The following is a 20,330-nucleotide window of genomic DNA, read 5'->3' on the forward strand; positions in this document are numbered from 1 at the left end:
ATGATTGCAACTTTCAAGCACCTCAATAAAAATGCTTGGGTCACTGTAATTTTGTGTTAGGAAACATTAAGCTATAAACACAAGTTGAAGTCACTGTCTCCCAAAATATAGAAAGATGCTTTGCTCACATTTCATGCTTCATCAAATTATTGAACATATGCTTTGGTAATTTACTCCCTTATGTGAATTGAAAATAATTTAATAATGATTATGGCATATTTATTCTAAATTCCTTTTATTAAGGAGGATCATAGAATTCAAGGAATGATCAACAGAAAGCCTCTTTGTATAGTGTTATTTCCCTTAAGTGTGAACTGTTTGCACTTAATCCTAATTTTGCACAATGCATAGACTTTTTGCAGGATTAGATAGAAGGCCGAAAATAAAGAAGTGGCACTTTTGCAAAGAGAAGAATTGATCAGGTAAGGGATCTGGAAAATGCCAGTTCCAAGCAGTGTGAACATGAACATCTGAGTCCTTGTGTTCTGAATTGGCTATCAGTGAAAAGGACAGTAAGGTATTGCTACATGGTTGCACTCTAATGTAATGCTATGAGCTTCTAATAAAACATCGCGGGACTATGTATCACAGGCAATGACATTGCTTCTTGTAATGCAGAAACCAGTTGACATAAGCAGTGCACTTCAGTGGCCCTTGCTCACTGTCAAAACAGATCAGACCTGAAGTACCTGGTTGTCTATACCTGTGTCATGGAGTATAAAATTAGTGGGCCCCAGAGGTTAGACTGAGATGTTTGAAAGGTACAACAAACACTATACAGGTCTCATCGTATTCTAATTCTCCAATTGTTTTAAAGATACTGAGCTTGCACCCACATTGTCCAGGGTTTCAGGTCTTATAGGCATAAATTCTGATTTAATTTGAACTAAATAAAGTTAAAAAAGACTCTTCAAATATTTTTGCTTTGACTCACTTCCCATCTTCCGCTAGGCCTCTTGCCTAATTGCCATTAGCTTCTTATAAAATGTCCTATGTTTTCCACTATGATATAGGTTAGAAAGGCAGAAATAAGTGGTTGTAATAAATAAACATCTGCTATTACAGTTAAAAAATAGAAAATTAGACCGGAGAAAGCTAGAATTGTGGTAAAAAATAAATTTACTTAAATAGACTGATTTTACTTTATATTGATATATTTTAATTTAGATAATGATTTATGTTTATGTTAATAAACTTGAAGTATTTGTAGTTGTTCAACAGCCATAAAACTATAAAGCCACACAATTTCATAGTGAAAGCATTAATTAAGCAAGAATTCATTAGCTAGTAATTTTCAGACTAGGTTTGAGTCTTAGCCTCTGAAATGCATTCACAGTTCTCACCACTAAGTGTCAAATAAAACACCTCCAAAGAATTATTACAATGGTGAAAATGTTAGTGTGAATTTTATTATTAAGATTTGCCTCATCCTTGTTTCTGCTACTCAAATTTAGAGACAGCCAGCCCAAACATTCTTTATAAACTTATTTTTAGGTAATAAAAGGTACATATGTAGGCTCAACAAAGAGTAGGCAATGATATGTGTTTTAGCCAATAAATTTTTATAGCCATGCCTTGATCTGAAAAGAACCTTAGATCTGATTCATTGCAAAGTCCAACTACACAAAAGCAAATTCAGCTCTTCTTCTAAACACTCCTCCTAACTGCCTTCTTAATTTATTTCTTTGTCTGCTTTAAAATGTTGAAATCTTGTGGCAACAAGATAGCTTAGTATATAAAGCTCAGAGCTGCCAGGCTTGATAACCCCAGTTTCTTCAGAAGACCCACCTTGTGAAAGGAGAGAACTGATTCACCCAATAAGATGTCTTCTCACCATCATTGGCTTGATGTTGTGTGTTTATGTGTTCGTCATAAACAGTCACTATCTGTCCCTTTAAAATGAGTAATTAAAAGGCCATTATATTCATACCTAGCCATTTTTCACTTGTAGAAACTAAATTATGGGCTGACAAGAAGGTATACAAGTAGAAGGGTTTGCTTCCAGGTCAGAAACTTCTGTATAACCCTATATCCCCACAGAAGAAAGAGTTGTCTTCTAATCTCCACTAATAACCATGGAATATGTGTGCCTGTACACACACACACACACACACACACACACACACACACACACACACCACAAACACAAATGCACCCACACACAGAGTGAATGAATGAAGGAGGGGATGAATGAACTTAACATGTAATCTGAATGTCTTCATAAGGGATACATTTGTCCCTATAGCACTTCAAAATTCACATTATCCATCTCAGACTTTGACACACTTTAAGGCAAATATACCTGTTTCTTTCGTCTTATTTTATTTGACTCATAGATTTGGAAGTAGAATACTTGAAAGGGCTAAACTTTAGTTCATCCATGCTCCTAACGCTTGCATGTTGCCATGTTCTCAGGTCTCCTGATTCTTAGCCTTTGCTTCCTCAACTTATGTTAAATTTTATATTCAGTAAATTTGAATAACCATATGAAGTTCAAGGACAGATATGATCTCTCTAAAAAGGATTTAAATCATAGAACAACAACTCTTCCCAACCAGAAACTGAATTGTTATAAGAGGAAGCATAAACTTTCATTTTGACATGTCTGCAAATAGAAGATCATAGTTGGCATATCATTATTTAGAGAGAAATAGGCAGAAAAGTCAAACAAACGCATAAGAAAGCTACAAATACACACATATATAACATACTTATTATATATCACACACATATATGTTAAGTAGTGGATATAAGTTGTAGTTAATGTAGATAATGTACATGTCCTATAAATTAAACAAAAACAAATAAATGATCAGTACCTATGGAAAGACATATGCTGAGGATATATATATGTATATGTATATATATATATACACACACATATACACACATATTTATGTATATGTATGTATGTATGTATGTATATGTGCATATGAATACAAATTGTCTTGAGGTACAAATTACACTGTAGTAATATATTTTAATGAAATTAGTGTTTCAGGTTAAATAAAATGTTAAATTTAATTAGTGACAAAAATTATAAATATATAAAATAATTGATATACATAAAGACAAAAAATTGAACCAAGTTCAGGAGGCAAACAAATTAAAATATGCATAACGCTATCTATAGAACATATACTCAAATCCATAAAATAAATAATAGAAGTTGGAACATATAGACTTGACATATAAAAGAGTTGTATGTACTACTCTGCTTTCAGATCTAGCACTTGGAGACACAGTATATACATGCACCAGTCACCTTGCTGAAAGTCGTTTCAAGACTAAAACCTTTACATTCTGATAAAGCAGTTTGTACTTACGTGAATGATCCTAATGATATGGGAAGGTATTTGCTGTTGCAGAAGGCTGACAATCTGTACCACACGGCCTCTTCATCCAGGTGCTTACCATTCAATGTTCATTTCCTGTTCATACGTCAAAGGCAAAAAAAAAATGTGGTGTTCAATTTAAATTGAAAGCTGTACAAGATAACATCGTTGGCTCCTGAATTTGATTTTACAGTTAATGCTTTTTTTTTTTTTTTTTTGGTTCTTTTTTTTTTTGGAGCTGGGGACCGAACCCTGGGCCTTGCGCTTCCTAGGCAAGGGCTCTACCACTGAGCTAAATCCCCAAACCCCAGTTAATGCTTTTAAAGTGTTGCTTTGTCAGCCCTTTCTACTGTAGGAAACTCTATTGTGTTGTATAAAATTTCTATAGTTGCTTTTATCCCAAAAATGCCTACAACACAATCTTTAGCCTCTTCTTTTTAATTTGCATAAAACATATTGACAGAAACACACACACTTCTCTTTCTTGGTTTAATTTCATGCATGTTTTTACATTTGCACCTTAATTCAGAAAATGTCAATGAAATATTTAGTTACTGCCCCACACTACTAAGCATAATAAAAGATAAAGCAGAAGACACATAACTGGGCAGAAACTATTTCCTATATCCCTGAGAGAGAAGAGTGACAAGAGAGGTGAATCCACACATTTTGTGAGCAGAACCCTGATTCTTCTGCCAAAATACATGTGCAACTGGGTAATTGCTAAATTCTTTTTTTATTGAATAAAATATTTTACTTTCACTTTAAGCAAAGATGGGGAATAATTACAAAATAATTTTTGTTTACTTTTTACATATTCACAAATACCAAGCACTCAAGAATTAGCATTATCAGCATTTTGTCATGAAGGGCCAAATAAGCCATACCATTCATATTTATATGTGAATTTGTGAATATTTATATATATGCTTAAATGCAATGTGCATTTCTTTTTTACTTTTAATTTTTAATTTTCTTTATTTTAAGTATTTTATTTTATTTACATTTTAAATATTGTCCCCCTTCCTCATCCTCCTCCACAATCCACTCACTCCATTCCCCTTTCCCTTTGCTTCTAAGAGGATACTACACCACACAATTCACCCCCTTCTGCCTCACCCTTCTAGCATGCCCACCTCGCTGTGTCAACAGGCATCCTCAGGATCAAATATTCCTCTCCCATTGATATCAGATAAGACAGTCATCTACTACATATACAGTGGGAGCCATGAACCCACTCACGTATACTCTTTGGTTGGTGGTTTAGCCCCTTGGATCTCTGAGTGGTCTGGCTAGTTGACAATGTTGTTTTTCTTATGAAATTGCAATCTGCTTCAGTTCCTACAGTCCTTCCCCTAACTTTTCCATTGTGGTCCCTGGCTCAGTTCAATGGTTGGCTGCGAGTCTCTGGATCCCTCTTAGTCAAGTGCTGGCAAAGCTTCTCAGAGGACACCTATATGAGGTTCCAGTTTGCAAGCACTTCTTACCATCAACAATAATGTCAGTGTTTGGTTTCTGTGGATGGCATGGATCCTAAGGTGGGGCGGTCTCTAAATGGCCTTTCCTTCAGTCTCTGCTCCATTTTTCGTCCCTACATTTGTTTAGACAGGAACAATTCTGGATTAAAGACTTTGAAATGGGTGGGTTGACTAATCCCTCAACTGGGAACCGTTTCTGTCTACTGGAGGTGGTCTTCACAGGTTCTGTCTCCCTGACATCTAGGGCTTTCTAGTGGTTTCCACTCCCTGTTCCCTACCCATCACAGCGAAATATATCTATTCATTTTCCTGGCCTTCTGGACTTCTTCTCTACTCTCATTTCCCATAACTGATCCCTCCCCCATTTCCTTCCCCTTCCTCTCATTTCTAAATTCTAATTCTCATTTGCTTAACCAGAAAATCCAAAGATAAGATGTGTAACTAGTGTGATAATTAGAAACATTGTATATAGCATTAGTATCACATGTTTCAGACACTCACCAAGTGACTGATACCATCTCATAATATTTAAGAAATCTGTCCTGGCTAGTTTTACAGCCACTTCATACAAACAAAGGTCAATTGGTTAGAGGGACTCTCATTGAAAAAAATGCAACCATAGGGTAGTCTGTAGGAAAGTTGCTATTAGGTAGAGTGAGAAAGCCTTGGCTAACAAACAAATAAATACCACTTTTCCATGACTTCTGCATCAGAGTCCTTCCCTGCTTGAGTTCCTTCCCCCCTCAGTGATAGCTTGTTACCTGAAAGAATAAGACAAAAAAAAAGCCCTACACACTTCAAATAGCATTTCCTCATGGTCTTGAACCCAACGATATGAATGTTGACTAAGGCAATACCAAACTGCTGCCCTTTATTTTTTCTTCTGATGCCATTTGACTCCATCCACATCTCTATTCAATAGTAATGCTACGAAGTAGAAAGTGGAAAGCTGTTAATTTCTCCCTTCCCTTATACTCAGCTCGACATATAAGATTCGTACATAATCATCATCCTAGTATGGTGTTCTAACACTTGTACACAATTATGTAATATTTTAATCAGGGATGACATACCAATTTTCCTCAACTCTTAATCGTTTTTGACAAAACAGTCAAAATTCTTCTTTCAGCTACAGTACTACTACAACTTACGTCTGCTACCTCACTTACAAATCTCCCAAGTTCTCACTATTTATTTCTATCTTCTACATTTTCTAATTTTTGGTGGCCACTTCTACATGGAATCAAATTTTGATTCTAACCTTTTCAATTTATTTCTTCATTTGTTAGCATGTGCGCGTGCGCGTACGTGCGTGCGTGCATGCATGCGTGCGTGTGTGTGCGTGTGTGTGTGTGTGTGTATGTGTGTATGCATGCACACACACACATGGGTGCTCATACACATACACTGGTCAGACATAGCTCTGTGGAGCTGTGCAGTACTTTATTTCCACTTTTATATTGAAATCAAAGATCAACCTCAGGTTACCAGCCTTGCTTAGCCATAGCTGTTACATGCCAACCCATTTCACATCCCAAGATCAACTTTTTTAAAAAAATTCACATATGAACTAGATTGAGTAATATCTGTCTTTTGATGACTGGCTTTCATATGGAGTAAAATCTTCCAGTTTCATTCACATTGTCACATGTTGCATGTATTGACACATTTCTACAGCTATGAAAACTGCAGACAGCCAGGGACCTGTACAAAAATCCTCTCCCCAAAATTTGTCTCTCTTTTCTTATGGTCTGATCTAGCATCTCTGGACCTGGAATTGGAGTCTCGTCTGTTATGTCGGTCCCTTAGCTTAGGAGAGATGCAATTTCTTTGTCAATCTCCTCCTGTCTCCTTTAAGATATTTCCTGCTAATATCTAAAACAGATTCATCCATTAGGATGTGCCTAATTTTACACACACACACACACACACACACACACACACACACACACACACATATATATATATGTGTATATATATATACATATATATATATATATGCTGTCCTTTCTAACTTTCTGTAGAGTGTTGCTTAAGAGGTAAAGGCAATAGCGATAATATTGATTACTTGGCTCCTCAGGCACTTTCACTACACTGGCATTCAGACTTTCTATACTAAATATTAATTTATGCTGTTGAGAGACAAGATTTCTACAGATAATAGATTCTGGGTTCTAACCTAGAAACAACAATGGATTACACAAAATTCTAGAAACTATGGCTCCTTTGCTTTGTCTTCTTTTTTCCATTATGTCAAAACAGACTGTAGTTTTCCTAGTTCTCATAAAAGGCCATTTTCAACTGACTTGTATATTAAAAGAGAAATCTTAGGAAAGGCATGTTTCATGTTTCTCGTGGGATTATGTTTTTCTATTTTATTTTGTGTATTTGCTGATGGAATATATTGTACAATTCAAAACAACCTTTAATATTCATTTTTAGTTCTGATTATGAGATGTCTGATTTAACTGTATTAGTACACAAGTTTGTACCTTCTAAACACAAAATACTAAACATATATATAACCATCTAGCCTAATAGAGTACATAGTACTTCTAGATTGCAAGGATTTCTGTGGGGTTAATAAAAATATCAAAAAAAATTTTGTAATTTTACACTTTTATTAGATTATAAGATATGAATAACTTTTATTAAGCAGTTTTATTAGTGCCACTTTATTGATAAAGAACTAATAAAAACTCTTGGTTATTAATCACATAAATTTCATTTTCAGTTTGACATTTACAAGAAAGCAGCCATAAGCACATTCCAATTTTACAAAGTTGCACATGGAGCTGAGTTTCTCTGATACTTTGATCCACCCTTAAAACTTACCAGCGAGTATGTATTGACTTGATCAGCCATGACCCCAGGTTCTATAGGTACATAAAAATGGAGAATATATACAGTAAACAGTATATGGCATTCATGACTCAAAACTTCTGTTTCCATAATCTTTCCTGTATTGAAGACACCTCACACATTTTTGGAAAAGCATATTTTATACTCTTCATGTCTGCTATTTTGCTCTTTTAGCTTTCTGTGGCTTGCCTCGATTTTCCAAGACTAACTATTCCTTCCATGAGACTTATTATAGCCACAGCAGCTATTTGATTTAATGATCATTTCAATCCTACAATCAGTTGCTTTTTCTATAAGCATTAGATATGTTCTATTTTTTTCCACAGTTTTGAGTACTGTGACTGTGGCTGCATATAATCCCAACTCCTTCATTTCTGCAGAGCACTCTCTAAACATAAAGCATCAGCTTTACTGAGGAACTGTGCAAGTCCCAGATATTATAGTGTATTGCAAACTAGAGTCCCTGGAGACAGACCTCATTAAAATGTGTTTTTACCAGAACTTCAAGTGATTGCAATGCACATGGTGATTTGAGAAGCTCCTAATGAGATGAGGATAATAACGCTTCTTAACACCTGGCCATAATAACTTGGTCTGGCTATCCCAACTCTGCTTTCTTCACAAGCATTCTAAGTAATTAAAAGATATTAATTATGTCTCACTTTCTCTGAAATGTGATATCTTCTACCTACTGTGAGAGAATGCCAAGGGGAGAAACCACAGAGATGTGGGAGCTGCCACAGAGCTTCCAATGCATGTAGAACAGACATACTCCAAGTCACCAAGTGCCAGTGTGTAATTCCAGGCCCAAAGTAGACCAGCATGTCAAAGAAATGGAGGATATAAGCTAGAATTTCCATAGGACTGCCTGTCAAGACTACCTTTGTTCATTGATTCTCAGCAGGAAACATGAAAGAAGTGACAAAGCCACCCAGTGTAGAATACAGCTAATCAGCATTTGTTCTAACATATGTATTCAAGCTTAGAGTCACAGCAGTGGCCAGACAGTGGTGGCCGTGACACTGTGATGGGAAGAATAAAGAATCACTGCCACCAAGTCTGTGGTAAAACTATTTAACACTCATCAGGAGAAAAAAGAACACTTGAATTATATAAAACATAAATAGAATTTTCCAAAAATACTGTTCTCAGACTTGTCAGCAAGTTACTCATTATTTTTTTTTTTGGCTCTAAAGCACAGACTAGAACCAATAGCTATGACTATGAACTAAAGGCATTATAACTTACCAAGCAATGGCAAGTGATTAAGGTGAGTCAGGAACAGTAAAGATATTTCTTGTTCAGAGTCTTTTGTCTTAAATAGATGATAGATAGATATATTGTAATTGATAGATATAATTAGATGATAATTACTAGATAGTTATGTAAACAAATGATAATTAGAAAATATATGATTGACAGGTAATAGATAATATAAGAATGATAGAAAATATATGGTAGATCAATGATAGATATAAAATTCATTTTTGATTAAGATAAATGATTGGTAGATTATAGGTATGTGATTTGTTGATAGGTAGGTAGGTAGGTAGGTAGATAGATAGATAGATAGATAGATAGATAGATAGATATAGATAGAGAGAGTAAGGAGAGAACTTTTTATATATTTTTTATATATTTTCTTGGAACCGGGAACAAAGCCAGGACCTCCCTTACACGTTAAATCCATCTCTGAGTGGTACATCTGATCCTCAAGATTTTATATATTGAATCACATATATTTATCAACTGTATCAGGAAATAAAGAATAAAGTTGTTTTATATATTGAAGATTTTCTACTTACAGCTTAAAAGAAACACATCAGTCAATAAGAATAAACTACTTTTTGACAGCTCTTTACAGTTCACATTATTTCTCGGACATTAAAATCACCATTCCCACATGATTAGCTAAGCATTCCATCTCCGTTGAAAAGTGCATGAGACTTCTACATGTCTAAGAAATATTAATTTATTTAATTCTCACTTAGAATACTTTTCAAATCTTGCAGCCAACCTGTGGGAAGCACAATTAGTGCTCAAACCTAATATGTTGTAGGATAGTTGGGAATGGAAGAAACAATTTTTACCACTATGACTTTAGTATATGATTACTGTTTGGAATATCTGTTAGGTTTATGAGACAGTTTACATATTTAAATTTCAAAAAAAATCATACATATCTCAGTACACTTGTAGACAAAGCAACTGTGTCTACAGAGATCAATGCACAACGTTCCACCTCGACAGAAATTTTCAGGCACTTTAAAGAAGGAAAACTTACCTTTCAGAAATTATTCATAGTGGTAAGTATCAGTGCCCCTCTAGTAGGAGAAAAGTTCATGAATACCATGAACCGAGGAGATAAGGCATTAGGTCAGTTACACAGAGTGTTTAAAAGCAATGCTATGACGGCTAAAGGAGTAGCGAAATGGGGTAAATGTAGAAGATTATTCCATAATAGCAGAGTGTCTTAACTGGACTATGTTATTCTTTTACTTGAATTCTTCATATACATGTGACTTAATTTCACATACATTAAGAAATAGAAGACGTAGCTTCTATGAAGGGTCTCCTTACTTTTATCTATCACAATAATTCATATGTTCGATTTAAATGAAGAAGAAAATGTTGGGATGATGAAAATACGAGTTCTAAAATCTACTCCTGAATAGCCTACTCAAAACACAAAATTCAAAGAAAATTGCATAATTATATGGCATATATGTGTTTACGAAATTAGCAGAGCTAAAATTATATTTAATTATCCACAGGTGTCCTAGCAAAATCATTAGATGCACGAGGTGTTTTAGTTTCGTTTCTGTTGCTGTGATAAAACACCACGAAACAAAGCAACTAAGCATCAGAAGGGTTTATTTGACTTATACTTCTGGATTACAGTATATCTGTGGAGAAACCAGGGCAGGGATTCAAGCAGCTTCATATTCAAAGTCAAGTATAAAGACAAAATAAACGCATAGGTCCTCACTCGCTCACCAGATTCATTTAGTCCCATACATTACAATGTCCATCCTACGGAATGGGGCCACGTACAAAGGGCTATAGCTTCTTACATAAATTACCAAACAATAAAATTCCCCACAAATTTGCCTACAGGTCTTCCTGATCTAGGTAATTTCTTAATCGAAACTTTTATCTTGGTTGACCAAGATTATATTAAGTTGACATTTAAAACTTACCTCAATAGATGATTACGATGGTCTCATCATCAATGAGCATATGATATAAAACATTAGGAGTATGATGATCAAAGACATCAAAAATGTGTAAGCAATTGTGTATGTTGTGTGATGCAGAATAATAACTAGTAGTAAAGCACAAAGAATAAGAAGAGTCTCAGTTATGGCCTGAGAATTACACTTGATGGACAAAAAATACCCAGAAATCAGCAGTGTCACAGAATTTCAGAGAAGATACAGTTAAGAAACAAACAAACAAATAAAAACCACAGCAACAAAAGCAAAATGGTATTCACTGAGTTCAAGTACTATGTAGAGATGGAGTTAAGGTAGAGATAAAAGATGCATTTTTTGGGGGGGTATAAAATGTGTAACCGTATGCAAAGTACCCTCTGTGCCCACATATACCATGACTCCTTTTAATTTTCTGTTTATTGGGATTATATACTTAAATCTGAAGATTTGCAAATAAAATTCTCAGATGAGAGAAAACGTGTGCCACTTGTTCTTCTGGGTTTGGGTTATGTCTCTCAATATAATATCTTCCACTTGTATTTATTCACCTAAATTTTATGATTTCATTTTTGTTTTCAGTTTAATAGTATTCCATCTTTCTCCCTGAGTTCTAGCTTCCATTGTACCATAAGCTTATATGAAAGCTTCCAAGGAAAGAAAGTGATAAGTAGTCCCATCTAGCTGCTGTACCAGCAAACCACAAACATTATTAGCACAGAAAGATTTCCCTAAATGTTCAATAGTGTCTTTTCCTCTTGGCAGTGTCCAACTGCTGTCCTAATTGTACTTAAAGCCCACTTAATGATGCGTAGTGTTAGAAATCAGGTCAAATACTGTGTTTAGTGACATCATGAAATTAGGGGAAAGTCTACTACTGCCATTTCTCCAAACACAACAATTCCTAAGTACAGTCTAGATAACTATTCTCATACTCACAGATAAGTGTAACTATTTTCCCTCATCAAAGAAGCTACTTCTTTGTAATTGAGCCCATTACAGAAATTCATAATTGGTCAAATTCAAATGGTTTAGTTACTGTTCTATTTCTGTGAAGAGACATCATAACAAAGCAACTATTGGGAGAAAAAGCACTATATTGGGGACTTGCATACAGCTTCACAAGTTTAGTCCATTGTCATCATGTCAGGGAGCATGGTGGCATAAAGGCGGGTGCTGAAGCAGTAGTTGACAGCATCATCCTGATTCATAAGCAGAGAGACTTTGGGCTTCGCATGGACTTTTGAAATCTCAAACTCCAACCCTTGTGAAATACTTTCCCCAACAAGGCCACAAATCCTAATCCGTCCAATGCTTTTGGTTACTGCCACTTCCTGGTCAGTAAGCATTCACATGTATGTGGATGACCCAGTGGGCACCTTTCTTATTTAAACCCCCATCAGAGGACAGATCAAGGTGTGCGCAGCACCAATGAATACATCTACAACAAAACCCAACATCTAAGGTTCAGGGAACATCCCAGAAGCAGGTTGAAAAGATTAAAAGAGCCAGAAAATTAAGGGAGGCAGGTGTGAGATTGTGTATCCTGTATATTACAGAAATGCTACACATATGAAATCTCAATATGGTTGCATAAACTAGACTTGAACAGGTCGAGACTACTTGATACAAGAATGTAGACTGGAGTAATTCACAGGTGCCATCCCTAGATAAAGAGGTAAAGGCAGACTGCTTAGAGAAGCGAAATAAATAGATAAACAAACAAAATACAGGCTATTAGTGTATTTAGTGTTTCTTATTGTTTATATTTATAATGATAACAGCTCATATTTGTGGAGAACTAATTCACCTTCTCTCAGTGGTTGTTATTTATTACTATAATATATGTATTATATATTATATATTATATATTATACATGATATATTATTCGTTATATATGTAATATATTATGCTAATAGCTATATTATATATTTCATATATACATTGTAATGTATTGTATATGTTATATATTAAATATTGTGTGGAATTGTATATTATAAATAAAACAAAATATTATGTGTAAATATGATTATGTATTATATATTTATATATTAATTTTAATATATAGCATTGTTTATTATATGTAATATAGTTATAATTTATCTATATAATACATATCGAGCACAAGAACATGGGAAGGGTTGAAACAAGGGAAAGGATTAAAGGAAGACTCCATGATATAAATACATTACTCATATATTAAATTTTAAACACTTAATTAAAAATCCAAACAAATTTTTGGAAAAGTAGGTTTGTAAAAATCTGGACACAGAACTTGGATGATTTAAACTGGAACTGACCTAAAATCCTCTTTCCGGCCATCTATCCTCTAAGGTACAAGACTATTCTGTGCAGTCTGCCAAGTGAGGGAGGAATTAAACAGTGCTACCCAGCTGCAGTACCTACGAAGCATGACAATGAACAGCATGGCAGGGTATTAGTAAACGTGCAAGACTTAGCACTGCCATGTTGATGGCAACCAAAGGCTGTCAACTGAATTATGCCAAACTCAGCAGGTACCAGACACAGCCAGCTTCACGCGGACAGTGAGATCATGGACATTGGAATACAGTCTACTATTCCCGCTTTGCTAGATGAACATAATTCCTTACTTACATTCTAAGTCTTTTCTTTATGCTCACCAATAAGTATAAATACCCTCTCTCATCAAAGAATCCTCTCTACAGCAAATGGAGACCATCACACAACAACAAATTGGACACAATTCACAGACCTACAGATCATGGTGAAGTGGTCACCAAAAGATACAATTATACATACATATATATATATATATATATATATATATATATATATATGTCACAGCTCTTGCAACTAGGATTCAGAGGCATTAAGGAATAAATGACAGAAAAAAGTAAGAGGCCGATTAGCAAGGAAGCCACGGTGAAATAGTCTTTCTCAGGTATAGGTATATAAACAGGGGTAAAGCAATGGCGAAATCAACAAATATTAATGGTAATGTGGGAAAATATTGTCTCACCACTAAGTAAAATACAGACAATTTATGACTGCTGAGAGAACTATATTCTCCCAGAACTGAGGCTTTTGGTTGGTTATCAAGTGCCAATTATGTTACAAATGTTACAAATGTCAAAAGTCTGCTGTGAAGCCATATACACACAAAGAATAAAACAGACTCAGCAATTATATAATTATATATTTGAGAACACACACTCAAGTGTGATTGTGTGTGTATGAGTGTGTGTGCACTAGTGCTTCACATCTAAATATATATAAATAATGATAAAAGTCAAAGAGGCTATAAACTTGAGAGTGTGGGAAAAAGGAGTATTTGGAGTGCAAAATGAAGGGGGGAAACAATGTAATTCTACTTCTATTAAAATTATTTAAAAATATTTTAATTTGATTTGAACCATTTAATAGATAGCCACAAATGCCTTCAACATACATATAGGAGAATTTGCCAACTTTCATAGAGGATAACACAATGAAGTCATTATTCTTAGTAGGCATGATTATCAGTATTCTAATAATATTGATTTGAGATATCCCACACAAAAAAGTTACCTATATGAATGAAATGTAAGTGGGGAAATAAGATTGACAGTCATAAAACTAAAACAGAGTTAATTTCTAAACATGGGAACACATAGCTTTGCTTGTGGTGTAATACTGAGCAGGGGAGCATCTGCTGGACCAGTCATGGATTTCTTTGCATAGGTTTCTCTCAAGACTATGGTCAAATGAGCAGCTGAGCTGCTGCTGCTCTGGGAGTTCTGATTAGGGCAGAAATGGAGAAGCTGTTGCCCTGTGTTAGCAGGGGACTGGATGTCTGCCTGCAGGGGACATTTTAACAAGCTCCGGTCAACACTATTGGTAGTCTGCAAGTATTTAGAAAATGAATGGGCCCCTTCCATGTATGTTAAAAAATTTACCCATTAAACTTGTATGCTTTGAAAGGACAGATGCTGACTCTCACTACAATAAAATCTTAATGGGTAGATACGAGAAACTTCATTTCATTGAAAATGTAATACTTGTGTGTGTGCAATGTGTTTGGTGTGAGGGCATGCATGCGAGTACACAAGTTTGAAGGTAATAGTACAATTTGGCAAGTTCAGTTCTCTCCTCCCATTTTGTATTGATTCCAGGGATTAAAGTTAGGTTCTCAGGTTGCATAACAACTGATTTGCTCTTTGGACCACCTTGCAACTCCCAGAGTCCTAATTGTTAACCACAATTCCCCAAGTGATGTTATGTGTTCAAACTCTAGGGGACATTGAAACTGAAAAATCCCTCCAATTTATGGTATTTACTCCACATAATAACTTAAATCCTAATAGAAGACTGGGACAAAGTGGACTATCATTCCATCAAATTATCACATTATAATATTATAATACTGTGGTGCTTCAAAGTTAATTAATGATATCTACCTCAATAACAAGTAAAAATATAATCAGTAATTATTAGTTGAATCATTATTATATTCAATAAATAGTGTGAAATAGCCATACTACTAGCAAATTGATGTTTACACAGCATAATTTTATGTTTTATGTTGTTTCAATATTTAATATCTTCTCCTTTCATTAGTCAGTCACTAAAATAGCAATATTATGCTATTATAATAACTCCTGATTACAATATTAATATATAAATATTTATTTACTACAATAATCAATAGAGCTCAGAGTTTTAAAATGTAAGAATTATCTAGTTACTTCTCACATAATCTACTTTGATATGTAAAAGCACACAGTTGTAGTCAACTCATAGCATACACAAAACAAGTACTGAGATTCAGAGCCTTGCCTGGAGCATCGGGAAGTGAATTTCATTGAAATAGCTTTTATGTAAGTGCCACATCAATTATTTGAGTAAGTTTTTCAAATTTTGATTATATAAGTAATATCTACTCCCTCATAATCAGTTTTAGGGTCACAAGGAATAAATCTAGGCCTAGAAATATGGGGAAATGAAATATACCATTTTGTAAAGAAATTATCTCAAAGAAAAACTCATTTTGATGTTGGATTATTGTTAGATTAAGGGAATGTACTTTACCGTTTGCAAACTTATAAACAAACAAAGATCTTAGCATGTGATTAAATATTTACACAGCACAGATACATGCCAAATAATTGTTCCTTCATATGTCTAGTATATCATAAGAAATACATCACCCTAAAATAGTTTTCCTCATCCCTTACCTATTTTCTGATTTGTGAAACACATCAAAGTCCTTTCTTAAATGGAAGCTGGTCTGACATCATGGAATTGGCATAAGCACAACTGGAAGCAAAATACTATTATTGTGGTACCATGAGATTTTTATTAAAGTCACAATGCATAGAACAGAGGTTAGGTTTAAAAAGATGATAACTTAATCAAGGGTACTAAAACCATATAAAGCATTAAACATATTTCCATCTAACCACTCAATTGTAAGCAAATCAGGAGACAGTAAGCCCCTCTCTTCACTTCTCTATGTACACACACACACACACACACACACACACACACACACACACACTGACAGACACACACACAGACACTAACAGACACAGACACAGACACAGACACACATGCACATGTACACAGACACACACAATTTTTTCTCTTATTCTTTATAGTTTTTGAAAAAAATCTTTCAGAGAGTCACTAAACTTATAATGAATACAGATGTTTATTAATGAGATTCAAAGACATCTAGTATTTACCTCTAGAATGTCACAGATGACCTGAGGCCAAAAGTCCTTTCTCTTGAATCAATAAATTCATGCTTTATGCCTTTTATCTTCAAAGCTATCTACTCATATGGCTTTAAAAGTAAAGGTAGAAGAAAAGTAATTTTAGGTAAATTTATCTGTAATATATTGTATGTACCAATGGGTTCTATCAATAACATTTATTAATCTCTCTGTGTGCTTTTAAGACCTTCATCTGAAGAAAATTTTCTAAAATGAAAAGTGTATTTACCTTATTCCATCAAAATCCAGAAGTTACAAAAATTTTGCAAATGTTTGATGTTCTTGAAATAAGGACTACAAAATATTATAATGGAAATTAAGCTATTCGAGGTATCTCATAAAATGTTAAGGAATCCTAAAACCAAACCAGATGAACTTGCCATTAGTATGAGTAATCATACCCATGTATGGAAGAATAAAATTTTCCTGGGATGGTAGAACAAGTGTTTTGGTTTTCTGGGGATGTTACTGGAGAATGTGTCAGAGCATATTTTTTAAAAACACGGGAAGAATGTCAGAAGAGGAAAATGATGGCCATCTGCTCCTGGCCTCTCTTACCTCACTCAGGGTTAGTTGAGTATGTACCCTCAATTCAACCACTGGTCAGTAGTACCAGGAATACTGCCCAGAGACCGTCTCCACTCTCTTTCTTCTCCCAGATCCAATTCTCAGAGAAGTGTCGAAGCTGCAGCAAAACACCATCTGTAGCTTCCCTTCCCTTGTCCAGGCCACTATACTTGAACTCTACCCCACAGTGGGATATCTCAGGCCCTATTTATGGAGACAGGTCTTGCACAAACACAGGCCACACCTGCCAGAATACCAGGTAAGATGTCTGTGGAACTTGTCCAGTGTGTTCCTTGCAGAAGTGGGGGCAAAAGAAATGTGAGAGTCACTGGGAATGGAGGACACCAGGAGAACACAGTCCACTGAATGAAGTAGACAGAACATATATTGGCTCAGAAAGACTGAGGTAGTAAGCCCAGGGTCTGCATGTGTCTGCACCAGGTCCTCTGCACTTATATTGTGGCTGTAAGCTTGGTGATTTTATGGGACACCTAACTGTGAAAATGTGTGTGTGTCTAACACATGTGCCTGCTCTTGGGACTTCTTTATTCCTGTTGGATTGTCTTGTCCAGCTTTGATAGGGGGGCTTTTTATTTCTTGAATTTTGTTTCGTTACGTTTGGTTGTTCTTTCTCAGAGCCCTATTCTTTTATGATGGGAGATGGAAGAGAAGTGTATATGGGTAAGAGAGGAAGTAGGATGTTGAACTGGGAGGAGTGGAAGGAGGGGGAAACTGTGGTCAGGATATATTTATGGTAAAATCTCCTTTGAGTGAAAGAAGGAGGAGGACAAGAGAAAGAGGGGGAAAGGAAAATGATAGAGAACAGAAGGAGGAAGAGGAAGAGAGAAGGAGAAGGAAGAGGAAGAGGTGGAGGTAGAGGAGAAAAAGTCAGGAAGGCAGTCCACCATGGCTATCCTGGACAGTTGCACTCTTGCTGAGCCCTGGCATTAAATACACTAAGATAAACATTTTATGAAAAGTCACACCATTTCTATGTAGGCATAGATTTTTCTCAACCTACTTTAATAAGGGTTCAACTTCCCCTCTAGCTTACCATCTACCAAAGTTAGTGAAAAAGAAAGGTTACTAGGATCCAGGGGAAGTAGAACGGTTAAAAAATAGAACTTTGGGGCCATTCCAATCTTCTTTGTTCTCAGTCCAGTTCAAGAGCAAACACCTAATATAAATCAGCAGCTACAATCTACTCCACTAGGCAGACACTGAATGGGAATCAGTAATTGAACTTCACATCCAATAGAAACCACGAGGTTTTCCAACCAACCCAAGTCAATGGAATAAAAAAGAAGCCATAAGACCCTCACGAGAAGTTCTTCAGTGAGTTTCTCTCTGTGAAGTCACCACAACTGAAGCTCAGCGAAGTAATGTAAGGTGAACTAATACATGCTTTTTGCTAGCAAAGACAAGTGAGGAGCCAAGCAAACCAGTACTCAAGCTCCCACTGTCTGTAGGGTCATAGATTTATATTCTTTCTAAATATCACACCAACTTTCACATGTCTGCTATAGCAAAACATCTTTTTATCTGTGTCTGCTTCAGTGAAACATTCTTTTATGTGTCTGCCTTAATAAAATATCAAACAACATTTGACATGACTAACTTTCCAAAGAAACCAGAAGTTTCCATTTCATTTCTCAACATTGTTTATGGAGCTAGACTCCTAGAAAGAAGAGAAATGGGGACTACAAGCCACAAGGCAGTACTGAGGAAGCTGGTGTCTCTCCAGATAACAAAGGACTGTAGATAGTCAATCATCAGGGCGGCACATAGCTGTCAGGTCATGAGTAGAAATTTGAAGAAGGAAGATCATTAGTATGAACTATGCCTAGTTTCAGTGGTCCTTTACGCTCAGCCTTCTTCAACTTACTATCCATTTAACCTCCATATTAAAGTCAGATATTTGAGGATTAGAAAAGTGCACAAACACTATCAGAGTCCTCTACTTCTTTTCTGAATAGTATCAGGACTTGTGTATTTTCTATAGGCACAGGAAAGAGGAGAGAACTTAGTTAGTGTGTGTGTAGTGTTTATTTCAGTGAGAATTCTGTTATACTATCCCCTGAATACTTTACTGTGTCCTGGGGAGAGGAAAAGCCAATCGCCAGCCACAGCTCCCTTGTTGGTCACTTTCTGTTCAAAATTATGAAGCTCAAGGTCTTTGCTGCTTTTCTCTGTCCCACTGTCATGAGTCCTTCACTGCACTAGTAATTATAACCTAGGAGGGACCAACTCATTAACATAGGATATAAGCTGGCTTTGGCATATGTTGATTTCAGAAGGAAGCATCCTTATTAAAGTAACACCAACCCTAAAAATAATGTCACATTCCAAATGGTTTTGTGGAAAAAATAAGTGTATATTTTTATCATCTGCTAAACATCATTTAACATAATATTAGTTGTTTCTTTATTAAAGAAATAAAGTATACCAAGAGCTATACTTTCTTTTAAATTTGTGTCCAAAATACAGCATGTTTCACTTGATGTTTCTGGATTTACAGCTATTAGTCTAACATGTTACTAGAAGGCATATTTTATTTTATTATTAAAAGTATATTAATAAGATAAAAGAAAATTCTTATTCAAAATGATACATGCTCTGTCTAGTTCACTATTTAATAGTCATTTAAATTCAACAACAATCTGCTTAAGTTGAAACTATTGAAATTAGTCATGTAAAAATAGTCTTAGAGTCAAGCACTGGAAACACATACTCTGTGCACTTCATTTCCTTTTATAGTCTCTAAGAACTATTATAATTTTTAATAAACTTGTATCTGGGATTTGAAGCCAACTACTTACACTCAAAAGGCAAGAATTTATTATCCAAAAGACACCCCAAGAGGCACTAAAATGTATTCCCTACTGATGAGTTTCAAATGAATTGTAAAAACTGTATTTTATTAATCTAGTCACAATTAAAGAACAACAGCTGCCCCATCTGCAGCCTAATGCTCATTTTCATAAATGATTTTTATCCATTTATACAACAAGTTTCTGATGGTTGAATCCAACACAATAGTGCTGCTGCTTCCAAGGCAAAATGTGTGTTTTGGTCTACAGAAAAGTCTATGCAAATTGAAATAACCAATAATGTAGATTCAAACAGGTACTATTATGGAT

The 20,330-nt window shown here is 35.2% G+C and overlaps 1 protein-coding gene across 2 annotated transcripts in view; it reads right to left on the bottom strand.

Moving 5' to 3' along the window:
• The window catches only part of Naaladl2 (N-acetylated alpha-linked acidic dipeptidase-like 2), a 1,374,648-nt gene that overhangs the window by 1,118,788 nt on the left and 235,530 nt on the right, over window positions 1–20,330 (bottom strand). For both annotated transcript variants that reach the window (XM_087630578.1, XM_087630588.1), the window contains exon 2: window positions 3,327–3,431. The gene's annotated coding sequence lies outside the window, so the exon portion shown is untranslated. The remainder of the gene's footprint in view (window positions 1–3,326; window positions 3,432–20,330) is intronic.

Source organism: Rattus norvegicus, chromosome 2 (genome assembly GCF_021556685.1).
Source record: "Rattus norvegicus strain SHRSP/BbbUtx chromosome 2, alternate assembly SHRSP_T2T, whole genome shotgun sequence".
Taxonomy (NCBI): domain Eukaryota; kingdom Metazoa; phylum Chordata; class Mammalia; order Rodentia; family Muridae; genus Rattus; species Rattus norvegicus.